Source organism: Medicago sativa, chromosome 2, assembly GCF_051527215.1.
Source record: "Medicago sativa cultivar Bolivia chromosome 2, Bolivia_mono, whole genome shotgun sequence".
Lineage (NCBI taxonomy): Eukaryota > Viridiplantae > Streptophyta > Magnoliopsida > Fabales > Fabaceae > Medicago > Medicago sativa.
Window position 1 is genome coordinate 45,064,135 of NC_140750.1, and position 13,976 is coordinate 45,078,110.

At 31.3% G+C, this 13,976-nt stretch overlaps 1 long non-coding RNA gene across 1 annotated transcript in view; it reads right to left on the minus strand.

Moving 5' to 3' along the window:
• Nucleotides 1-1,826: 1,826 nt before the first annotated feature.
• LOC146946874 (uncharacterized) overlaps nucleotides 1,827-13,976 on the minus strand; it is a 51,195-nt gene continuing 39,045 nt past the window's right edge. The window contains exon 2 of the long non-coding RNA XR_015028292.1: nucleotides 1,827-1,985. This is a non-coding gene — a long non-coding RNA (uncharacterized LOC146946874). The remainder of the gene's footprint in view (nucleotides 1,986-13,976) is intronic.

A 13,976-nucleotide genomic window follows, 5' to 3' on the forward strand; every position in this document is an offset into this window, starting at 1 on the left:
TATCATGTTTCACATCAAACGACATCAAGAGACAATTTCAAACTTCCCATTTATCAAACTTTGTAACCATATAGGCTAAAATCTCGTTTTTGTGACAAGGGTCATCCCAATACTTTATATTTAAGGAGGGACAAGTTCAAACTTCCAATTTATCAAACATGTTACCATTTAAGCTAAAATCTGTTTTTCGCGGTAAACAGAAGACATAACTCAATAAAATAAAAAAGAAAAAAACTCCAAAGTTATATACTCAAAAGACAATCGATAAAAAAAATAAACAAAACATACGAAAGAGGTTATATTTTGACGACAAAATTCAATATCTAAACAAACTAAAACAAATGGTAAAAAGATGAATAAAGAGAGATGTTGTGGTGATTAAAGAAATTAAATTTACAAGTGTTACACGACTAACCTTGAGAGAACTGCATATTTAACGATTGATCCATCAATCAAGAAGCTTCATATTTCTTCCCATTTAATCAAATATCACATTTTCGCGTCAACTGTCATCGAAACAAAATATTAACTTTCCTATTTATCAAATTTATATTAAACTAAAATCATTTTCAGTTTGAGGATCATTGAACCACATTTCATACTTCCAGTTTAGCAAAATCCAAACAAACTCGGCTTAAAAATCATATTTCGCATCAAGGGACATCGAGGTACAAGTTCAACCTTCTCATTTCATATTTGTAACCATAAATGCTAAAACCTCATTTTTGCGACAAGAGTCATCGAGAAACAATATGATAGGAGAGAAAAAGCATGTGTTCAATTTACCAAATTTAAAACAAAATATGTTCAAATATCATGTTTCGCATGAAGGGATATAGAGGGACAAGTTTAACCTTCATATTTATCAAACTTCTAACCATATAGGCTAAAATCTCGTTTTCGCGACAAGGAACATTCCAATACTTTCATTTTACCGAATATGAAACCAAATAGGTTCACATATCATGTTTTGAATCAAGGGCCATCGAGGGTTCAACCTTCATATTTATCAAACTTGTAACGATATTAGCTAAAATTTCGTTTTCCCAGCAAGGATCATCTCATTACTTTCTATTTACATAATTTCAAACCAAATAGGTTCAATATTATGTTACGCATCAAAGGACATCGAGGGACAAATTCAACCTTCATATATATCAAACTTCTAACCATATAGGCTAAAATCTCATTTTTGTGACAAGGGTCATTCCAATACACTTTCATTTTACCGAATACAAAACCAAATAGTTTCATATATCATATTTTGCATCAAGGGACATCGAGGGACAAGTTCAATCTTTATAAAACTTCTAACCATATAGGCTAAAATCTCATTTTCGCCTCATGTTTCGCATCAATGGTCAAGTTCAAACTTCTCATTTATCAAACTTGTAGGCATATATACCAAAATCAAATTTTCGCGACAAGGGCCATTCCAATACTTTCATTTTACCGAATACAAAAACAAATAGGTTCACATATCATGTTTCACATCAAACGACATCAAGAGACAATTTCAAACTTCCCATTTATCAAACTTTGTAACCATATAGGCTAAAATCTCGTTTTTGTGACAAGGGTCATCCCAATACTTTATATTTAAGGAGGGACAAGTTCAAACTTCCAATTTATCAAACATGTTACCATTTAAGCTAAAATCTGTTTTTCGCGGTAAACAGAAGACATAACTCAATAAAATAAAAAAGAAAAAAACTCCAAAGTTATATACTCAAAAGACAATCGATAAAAAAAATAAACAAAACATACGAAAGAGGTTATATTTTGACGACAAAATTCAATATCTAAACAAACTAAAACAAATGGTAAAAAGATGAATAAAGAGAGATGTTGTGGTGATTAAAGAAATTAAATTTACAAGTGTTACACGACTAACCTTGAGAGAACTGCATATTTAACGATTGATCCATCAATCAAGAAGCTTCCTATTTCTTCCCATTTAATCAAATATCACATTTTCGCGTCAACTGTCATCGAAACAAAATATTAACTTTCCTATTTATCAAATTTATATTAAACTAAAATCATTTTCAGTTTGAGGATCATTGAACCACATTTCATACTTCCAGTTTAGCAAAATCCAAACAAACTCGGCTTAAAAATCATATTTCGCATCAAGGGACATCGAGGTACAAGTTCAACCTTCTCATTTCATATTTGTAACCATAAATGCTAAAACCTCATTTTTGCGACAAGAGTCATCGAGAAACAATATGATAGGAGAGAAAAAGCATGTGTTCAATTTACCAAATTTAAAACAAAATATGTTCAAATATCATGTTTCGCATGAAGGGATATAGAGGGACAAGTTTAACCTTCATATTTATCAAACTTCTAACCATATAGGCTAAAATCTCGTTTTCGCGACAAGGAACATTCCAATACTTTCATTTTACCGAATATGAAACCAAATAGGTTCACATATCATGTTTTGAATCAAGGGCCATCGAGGGTTCAACCTTCATATTTATCAAACTTGTAACGATATTAGCTAAAATTTCGTTTTCCCAGCAAGGATCATCTCATTACTTTCTATTTACATAATTTCAAACCAAATAGGTTCAATATTATGTTACGCATCAAAGGACATCGAGGGACAAATTCAACCTTCATATTTATCAAACTTCTAACCATATAGGCTAAAATCTCATTTTTGTGACAAGGGTCATTCCAATACACTTTCATTTTACCAAATACAAAACCAAATAGTTTCATATATCATATTTTGCATCAAGGGACATCGAGGGACAAGTTCAACCTTTATCAAACTTCTAACCATATAGGCTAAAATCTCATTTTCGCCTCATGTTTCGCATCAATGGTCAAGTTCAAACTTCTCATTTATCAAACTTGTAGGCATATATACCAAAATCAAATTTTCGCGACAAGGGCCATTCCAATACTTTCATTTTACCGAATACAAAAACAAATAGGTTCACATATCATGTTTCACATCAAACGACATCAAGAGACAATTTCAAACTTCCCATTTATCAAACTTTGTAAACATATAGGCTAAAATCTCGTTTTTGTGACAAGGGTCATCCCAATACTTTATATTTACGGAGGGACAAGTTCAAACTTCCAATTTATCAAACATGTAACCATTTAAGCTAAAATCTGTTTTTCGCGGCAAACAGAAGACATAACTCAATAAAATAAAAAAGAAAAAAACTCCAAAGTTATATACTCAAAAGACAATCGATAAAAAAAATAAACAAAACATACGAAAGAGGTTATATTTTGACGACAAAATTCAATATCTAAACAAACTAAAACAAATGGTAAAAAGATGAATAAAGAGAGATGTTGTGGTGATTAAAGAAATTAAATTTACAAGTGTTACACGACTAACCTTGAGAGAACTGCATATTTAACGATTGATCCATCAATCAAGAAGCTTCGTAATTCTTCCCATTTAATCAAATATCACATTATCGCGTCAACTGTCATCGAAACAAAATATTAACTTTCCTATTTATCAAATTTATATTAAACAAAAATCATTTTCGGTTTGAGGATCATTGAACCACATTTTCAAACTTCCAGTTTAGCAAAATCCAAACAAACTCGGCTTAAAAATCATATTTCGCATCAAGGGACATCGAGGTACAAGTTCAACCTTCTCATTTCATATTTGTAACCATAAATGCTAAAACCTCATTTTTGCGACAAGAGTCATCGAGAAACAATATGATAGGAGAGAAAAAGCATGTGTTCAATTTACCAAATTTAAAACAAAATAGGTTCAAATATCATGTTTCGCATGATGGGATATAGAGGGACAAGTTTAACCTTCATATTTATCAAACTTCTAACCATATAGGCTAAAATCTCGTTTTCGCGACAAGGAACATTCCAATACTTTCATTTTACCGAATATGAAACCAAATAGGTTCACATATCATGTTTTGAATCAAGGGCCATCGAGGGTTCAACCTTCATATTTATCAAACTTGTAACGATATTAGCTAAAATTTCGTTTTCCCAGCAAGGATCATCTCATTACTTTCTATTTACATAATTTCAAACCAAATAGGTTCAATATTATGTTACGCATCAAAGGACATCGAGGGACAAATTCAACCTTCATATTTATCAAACTTCTAACCATATAGGCTAAAATCTCATTTTTGTGACAAGGGTCATTCCAATACACTTTCATTTTACCAAATACAAAACCAAATAGTTTCATATATCATATTTTGCATCAAGGGACATCGAGGGACAAGTTCAACCTTTATCAAACTTCTAACCATATAGGCTAAAATCTCATTTTCGCCTCATGTTTCGCATCAATGGTCAAGTTCAAACTTCTCATTTATCAAACTTGTAGGCATATATACCAAAATCAAATTTTCGCTACAAGGGCCATTCCAATACTTTCATTTTACCGAATACAAAAACAAATAGGTTCACATATCATGTTTCACATCAAACGACATCAAGAGACAATTTCAAACTTCCCATTTATCAAACTTTGTAACCATATAGGCTAAAATCTCGTTTTTGTGACAAGGGTCATCCCAATACTTTATATTTACGGAGGGACAAGTTCAAACTTCCAATTTATCAAACATGTAACCATTTAAGCTAAAATCTGTTTTTCGCGGCAAACAGAAGACTTAACTCAATAAAATAAAAAAGAAAAAAACTCCAAAGTTATATACTCAAAAGACAATCGATAAAAAAAATAAACAAAACATACGAAAGAGATTATATTTTGACGACAAAATTCAATATCTAAACAAACTAAAACAAATGGTAAAAAGATGAATAAAGAGAGATGTTGTGGTAATTAAAGAAATTAAATTTACAAGTGTTACACGACTAACCTTGAGAGAACTGCATATTTAACGATTGATCCATCAATCAAGAAGCTTCGTAATTCTTCCCATTTAATCAAATATCACATTATCGCGTCAACTGTCATCGAAACAAAATATTAACTTTCCTATTTATCAAATTTATATTAAACAAAAATCATTTTCGGTTTGAGGATCATTGAACCACATTTTCATACTTCCAGTTTAGCAAAATCCAAACAAACTCGGCTTAAAAATCATATTTCGCATCAAGGGATATCGAGGTACAAGTTCAACCTTCTCATTTATCATATTTGTAACCATAAATGCTAAAACCTCATTTTTGCGACAAGAGTCATCGAGAAACAATATGATAGGAGAGAAAAAGCATGTGTTCAATTTACCAAATTTAAAACAAAATAGGTTCAAATATCATGTTTCGCATGAAGGGATATAGAGGGACAAGTTCAACCTTCATATTTATCAAACTTCTAACCATATAGGCTAAAATCTCGTTTTCGCGACAAGGAACATTCCAATACTTTCATTTTACCGAATATGAAACCAAATAGGTTCAAATATCATGTTTTGCATTAAGGGCCATCGAGGGTTCAACCTTCATATTTATCAAACTTGTAACGATATTAGCTAAAATTTCGTTTTCCCAGCAAGGATCATCTCATTACTTTCTATTTACATAATTTCAAACCAAATAGGTTCAATATTATGTTACGCATCAAAGGACATCGAGGGACAAATTCAACCTTCATATTTATCAAACTTCTAACCATATAGGCTAAAATCTCATTTTTGTGACAAGGGTCATTCCAATACACTTTCATTTTACCGAATACAAAACCAAATAGTTTCATATATCATATTTTGCATCAAGGGACATCGAGGGACAAGTTCAACCTTTATCAAACTTCTAACCTTATAGGCTAAAATCTCATTTTCGCCTCATGTTTCGCATCAATGGTCAAGTTCAAACTTCTCATTTATCAAACTTGTAGGCATATATACCAAAATCAAATTTTCGCGACAAGGGCCATTCCAATACTTTCATTTTACCGAATACAAAAACAAATAGGTTCACATATCATGTTTCACATCAAACGACATCAAGAGACAATTTCAAACTTCCCATTTATCAAACTTTGTAACCATATAGGCTAAAATCTCGTTTTTGTGACAAGGGTCATCCCAATACTTTATATTTACGGAGGGACAAGTTCAAACTTCCAATTTATCAAACATGTAACCATTTAAGCTAAAATCTGTTTTTCGCGGCAAACAGAAGACATAACTCAATAAAATAAAAAAGAAAAAAACTCCAAAGTTATATACTCAAAAGACAATCGATAAAAAAAATAAACAAAACATACGAAAGAGATTATATTTTGACGACAAAATTCAATATCTAAACAAACTAAAACAAATGGTAAAAAGATGAATAAAGAGAGATGTTGTGGTGATTAAAGAAATTAAATTTACAAGTGTTACACGACTAACCTTGAGAGAACTGCATATTTAACGATTGATCCATCAATCAAGAAGCTTCGTAATTCTTCCCATTTAATCAAATATCACATTATCGCGTCAACTGTCATCGAAACAAAATATTAACTTTCCTATTTATCAAATTTATATTAAACAAAAATCATTTTCGGTTTGAGGATCATTGAACCACATTTTCATACTTCCAGTTTAGCAAAATCCAAACAAACTCGGCTTAAAAATCATATTTCGCATCAAGGGATATCGAGGTACAAGTTCAACCTTCTCATTTATCATATTTGTAACCATAAATGCTAAAACCTCATTTTTGTGACAAGAGTCATCGAGAAACAATATGATAGGAGAGAAAAAGCATGTGTTCAATTTACCAAATTTAAAACAAAATAGGTTCAAATATCATGTTTCGCATGAAGGGATATAGAGGGACAAGTTCAACCTTCATATTTATCAAACTTCTAACCATATAGGCTAAAATCTCGTTTTCGCGACAAGGAACATTCCAATACTTTCATTTTACCGAATATGAAACCAAATAGGTTCAAATATCATGTTTTGCATTAAGGGCCATCAAGGGTTCAACCTTCATATTTATCAAACTTGTAACGATATTAGCTAAAATTTCGTTTTCCCAGCAAGGATCATCTCATTACTTTCTATTTACATAATTTCAAACCAAATAGGTTCAATATTATGTTACGCATCAAAGGACATCGAGGGACAAATTCAACCTTCATATTTATCAAACTTCTAACCATATAGGCTAAAATCTCATTTTTGTGACAAGGGTCATTCCAATACACTTTCATTTTACCGAATACAAAACCAAATAGTTTCATATATCATAATTTGCATCAAGGGACATCGAGGGACAAGTTCAACCTTTATCAAACTTCTAACCTTATAGGCTAAAATCTCATTTTCGCCTCATGTTTCGCATCAATGGTCAAGTTCAAACTTCTCATTTATCAAACTTGTAGGCATATATACCAAAATCAAATTTTCGCGACAAGGGCCATTCCAATACTTTCATTTTACCGAATACAAAAACAAATAGGTTCACATATCATGTTTCACATCAAACGACATCAAGAGACAATTTCAAACTTCCCATTTATCAAACTTTGTAACCATATAGGCTAAAATCTCGTTTTTGTGACAAGGGTCATCCCAATACTTTATATTTACGGAGGGACAAGTTCAAACTTCCAATTTATCAAACATGTAACCATTTAAGCTAAAATCTGTTTTTCGCGGCAAACAGAAGACATAACTCAATAAAATAAAAAAGAAAAAAACTCCAAAGTTATATACTCAAAAGACAATCGATAAAAAAAATAAACAAAACATACGAAAGAGATTATATTTTGACGACAAAATTCAATATCTAAACAAACTAAAACAAATGGTAAAAAGATGAATAAAGAGAGATGTTGTGGTGATTAAAGAAATTAAATTTACAAGTGTTACACGACTAACCTTGAGAGAACTGCATATTTAACGATTGATCCATCAATCAAGAAGCTTCGTAATTCTTCCCATTTAATCAAATATCACATTATCGCGTCAACTGTCATCGAAACAAAATATTAACTTTCCTATTTATCAAATTTATATTAAACAAAAATCATTTTCGGTTTGAGGATCATTGAACCACATTTTCATACTTCCAGTTTAGCAAAATCCAAACAAACTCGGCTTAAAAATCATATTTCGCATCAAGGGATATCGAGGTACAAGTTCAACCTTCTCATTTATCATATTTGTAACCATAAATGCTAAAACCTCATTTTTGCGACAAGAGTCATCGAGAAACAATATGATAGGAGAGAAAAAGCATGTGTTCAATTTACCAAATTTAAAACAAAATAGGTTCAAATATCATGTTTCGCATGAAGGGATATGGAGGGACAAGTTCAACCTTCATATTTATCAAACTTCTAACCATATAGGCTAAAATCTCGTTTTCGCGACAAGGAACATTCCAATACTTTCATTTTACCGAATATGAAACCAAATAGGTTCAAATATCATGTTTTGCATTAAGGGCCATCGAGGGTTCAACCTTCATATTTATCAAACTTGTAACGATATTAGCTAAAATTTCGTTTTCCCAGCAAGGATCATCTCATTACTTTCTATTTACATAATTTCAAACCAAATAGGTTCAATATTATGTTACGCATCAAAGGACATCGAGGGACAAATTCAACCTTCATATTTATCAAACTTCTAACCATATAGGCTAAAATCTCATTTTTGTGACAAGGGTCATTCCAATACACTTTCATTTTACCGAATACAAAACCAAATAGTTTCATATATCATATTTTGCATCAAGGGACATCGAGGGACAAGTTCAATCTTTATAAAACTTCTAACCATATAGGCTAAAATCTCATTTTCGCCTCATGTTTCGCATCAATGGTCAAGTTCAAACTTCTCATTTATCAAACTTGTAGGCATATATACCAAAATCAAATTTTCGCGACAAGGGCCATTCCAATACTTTCATTTTACCGAATACAAAAACAAATAGGTTCACATATCATGTTTCACATCAAACGACATCAAGAGACAATTTCAAACTTCCCATTTATCAAACTTTGTAACCATATGGGCTAAAATCTCGTTTTTGTGACAAGGGTCATCCCAATACTTTATATTTACGGAGGGACAAGTTCAAACTTCCAATTTATCAAACATGTAACCATTTAAGCTAAAATCTGTTTTTCGCGGCAAACAGAAGACATAACTCAATAAAATAAAAAAGAAAAAAACTCCAAAGTTATATACTCAAAAGACAATCGATAAAAAAAATAAACAAAACATACGAAAGAGGTTATATTTTGACGACAAAATTCAATATCTAAACAAACTAAAACAAATGGTAAAAAGATGAATAAAGAGAGATGTTGTGGTGATTAAAGAAATTAAATTTACAAGTGTTACACGACTAACCTTGAGAGAACTGCATATTTAACGATTGATCCATCAATCAAGAAGCTTCGTAATTCTTCCCATTTAATCAAATATCACATTATCGCGTCAACTGTCATCGAAACAAAATATTAACTTTCCTATTTATCAAATTTATATTAAACAAAAATCATTTTCGGTTTGAGGATCATTGAACCACATTTTCATACTTCCAGTTTAGCAAAATCCAAACAAACTCGGCTTAAAAATCATATTTCGCATCAAGGGATATCGAGGTACAAGTTCAACCTTCTCATTTATCATATTTGTAACCATAAATGCTAAAACCTCATTTTTGCGACAAGAGTCATCGAGAAACAATATGATAGGAGAGAAAAAGCATGTGTTCAATTTACCAAATTTAAAACAAAATAGGTTCAAATATCATGTTTCGCATGAAGGGATATAGAGGGACAAGTTCAACCTTCATATTTATCAAACTTCTAACCATATAGGCTAAAATCTCGTTTTCGCGACAAGGAACATTCCAATACTTTCATTTTACCGAATATGAAACCAAATAGGTTCAAATATCATGTTTTGCATTAAGGGCCATCGAGGGTTCAACCTTCATATTTATCAAACTTGTAACGATATTAGCTAAAATTTCGTTTTCCCAGCAAGGATCATCTCATTACTTTCTATTTACATAATTTCAAACCAAATAGGTTCAATATTATGTTACGCATCAAAGGACATCGAGGGACAAATTCAACCTTCATATTTATCAAACTTCTAACCATATAGGCTAAAATCTCATTTTTGTGACAAGGGTCATTCCAATACACTTTCATTTTACCGAATACAAAACCAAATAGTTTCATATATCATATTTTGCATCAAGGGACATCGAGGGACAAGTTCAACCTTTATCAAACTTCTAACCTTATAGGCTAAAATCTCATTTTCGCCTCATGTTTCGCATCAATGGTCAAGTTCAAACTTCTCATTTATCAAACTTGTAGGCATATATACCAAAATCAAATTTTCGCGACAAGGGCCATTCCAATACTTTCATTTTACCGAATACAAAAACAAATAGGTTCACATATCATGTTTCACATCAAACGACATCAAGAGACAATTTCAAACTTCCCATTTATCAAACTTTGTAACCATATAGGCTAAAATCTCGTTTTTGTGACAAGGGTCATCCCAATACTTTATATTTACGGAGGGACAAGTTCAAACTTCCAATTTATCAAACATGTAACCATTTAAGCTAAAATCTGTTTTTCGCGGCAAACAGAAGACATAACTCAATAAAATAAAAAAGAAAAAAACTCCAAAGTTATATACTCAAAAGACAATCGATAAAAAAAATAAACAAAACATACGAAAGAGATTATATTTTGACGACAAAATTCAATATCTAAACAAACTAAAACAAATGGTAAAAAGATGAATAAAGAGAGATGTTGTGGTGATTAAAGAAATTAAATTTACAAGTGTTACACGACTAACCTTGAGAGAACTGCATATTTAACGATTGATCCATCAATCAAGAAGCTTCGTAATTCTTCCCATTTAATCAAATATCACATTATCGCGTCAACTGTCATCGAAACAAAATATTAACTTTCCTATTTATCAAATTTATATTAAACAAAAATCATTTTCGGTTTGAGGATCATTGAACCACATTTTCATACTTCCAGTTTAGCAAAATCCAAACAAACTCGGCTTAAAAATCATATTTCGCATCAAGGGATATCGAGGTACAAGTTCAACCTTCTCATTTATCATATTTGTAACCATAAATGCTAAAACCTCATTTTTGTGACAAGAGTCATCGAGAAACAATATGATAGGAGAGAAAAAGCATGTGTTCAATTTACCAAATTTAAAACAAAATAGGTTCAAATATCATGTTTCGCATGAAGGGATATAGAGGGACAAGTTCAACCTTCATATTTATCAAACTTCTAACCATATAGGCTAAAATCTCGTTTTCGCGACAAGGAACATTCCAATACTTTCATTTTACCGAATATGAAACCAAATAGGTTCAAATATCATGTTTTGCATTAAGGGCCATCAAGGGTTCAACCTTCATATTTATCAAACTTGTAACGATATTAGCTAAAATTTCGTTTTCCCAGCAAGGATCATCTCATTACTTTCTATTTACATAATTTCAAACCAAATAGGTTCAATATTATGTTACGCATCAAAGGACATCGAGGGACAAATTCAACCTTCATATTTATCAAACTTCTAACCATATAGGCTAAAATCTCATTTTTGTGACAAGGGTCATTCCAATACACTTTCATTTTACCGAATACAAAACCAAATAGTTTCATATATCATAATTTGCATCAAGGGACATCGAGGGACAAGTTCAACCTTTATCAAACTTCTAACCTTATAGGCTAAAATCTCATTTTCGCCTCATGTTTCGCATCAATGGTCAAGTTCAAACTTCTCATTTATCAAACTTGTAGGCATATATACCAAAATCAAATTTTCGCGACAAGGGCCATTCCAATACTTTCATTTTACCGAATACAAAAACAAATAGGTTCACATATCATGTTTCACATCAAACGACATCAAGAGACAATTTCAAACTTCCCATTTATCAAACTTTGTAACCATATAGGCTAAAATCTCGTTTTTGTGACAAGGGTCATCCCAATACTTTATATTTACGGAGGGACAAGTTCAAACTTCCAATTTATCAAACATGTAACCATTTAAGCTAAAATCTGTTTTTCGCGGCAAACAGAAGACATAACTCAATAAAATAAAAAAGAAAAAAACTCCAAAGTTATATACTCAAAAGACAATCGATAAAAAAAATAAACAAAACATACGAAAGAGATTATATTTTGACGACAAAATTCAATATCTAAACAAACTAAAACAAATGGTAAAAAGATGAATAAAGAGAGATGTTGTGGTGATTAAAGAAATTAAATTTACAAGTGTTACACGACTAACCTTGAGAGAACTGCATATTTAACGATTGATCCATCAATCAAGAAGCTTCGTAATTCTTCCCATTTAATCAAATATCACATTATCGCGTCAACTGTCATCGAAACAAAATATTAACTTTCCTATTTATCAAATTTATATTAAACAAAAATCATTTTCGGTTTGAGGATCATTGAACCACATTTTCATACTTCCAGTTTAGCAAAATCCAAACAAACTCGGCTTAAAAATCATATTTCGCATCAAGGGATATCGAGGTACAAGTTCAACCTTCTCATTTATCATATTTGTAACCATAAATGCTAAAACCTCATTTTTGTGACAAGAGTCATCGAGAAACAATATGATAGGAGAGAAAAAGCATGTGTTCAATTTACCAAATTTAAAACAAAATAGGTTCAAATATCATGTTTCGCATGAAGGGATATGGAGGGACAAGTTCAACCTTCATATTTATCAAACTTCTAACCATATAGGCTAAAATCTCGTTTTCGCGACAAGGAACATTCCAATACTTTCATTTTACCGAATATGAAACCAAATAGGTTCAAATATCATGTTTTGCATTAAGGGCCATCGAGGGTTCAACCTTCATATTTATCAAACTTGTAACGATATTAGCTAAAATTTCGTTTTCCCAGCAAGGATCATCTCATTACTTTCTATTTACATAATTTCAAACCAAATAGGTTCAATATTATGTTACGCATCAAAGGACATCGAGGGACAAATTCAACCTTCATATTTATCAAACTTCTAACCATATAGGCTAAAATCTCATTTTTGTGACAAGGGTCATTCCAATACACTTTCATTTTACCGAATACAAAACCAAATAGTTTCATATATCATATTTTGCATCAAGGGACATCGAGGGACAAGTTCAATCTTTATAAAACTTCTAACCATATAGGCTAAAATCTCATTTTCGCCTCATGTTTCGCATCAATGGTCAAGTTCAAACTTCTCATTTATCAAACTTGTAGGCATATATACCAAAATCAAATTTTCGCGACAAGGGCCATTCCAATACTTTCATTTTACCGAATACAAAAACAAATAGGTTCACATATCATGTTTCACATCAAACGACATCAAGAGACAATTTCAAACTTCCCATTTATCAAACTTTGTAACCATATGGGCTAAAATCTCGTTTTTGTGACAAGGGTCATCCCAATACTTTATATTTACGGAGGGACAAGTTCAAACTTCCAATTTATCAAACATGTAACCATTTAAGCTAAAATCTGTTTTTCGCGGCAAACAGAAGACATAACTCAATAAAATAAAAAAGAAAAAAACTCCAAAGTTATATACTCAAAAGACAATCGATAAAAAAAATAAACAAAACATACGAAAGAGGTTATATTTTGACGACAAAATTCAATATCTAAACAAACTAAAACAAATGGTAAAAAGATGAATAAAGAGAGATGTTGTGGTGATTAAAGAAATTAAATTTACAAGTGTTACACGACTAACCTTGAGAGAACTGCATATTTAACGATTGATCCATCAATCAAGAAGCTTCGTAATTCTTCCCATTTAATCAAATATCACATTATCGCGTCAACTGTCATCGAAACAAAATATTAACTTTCCTATTTATCAAATTTATATTAAACTAAAATCATTTTCGGTTTGAGGATCATTGAACCACATTTTCATACTTCCAGTTTAGCAAAATCCAAACAAACTCGGCTTAAAAATCAT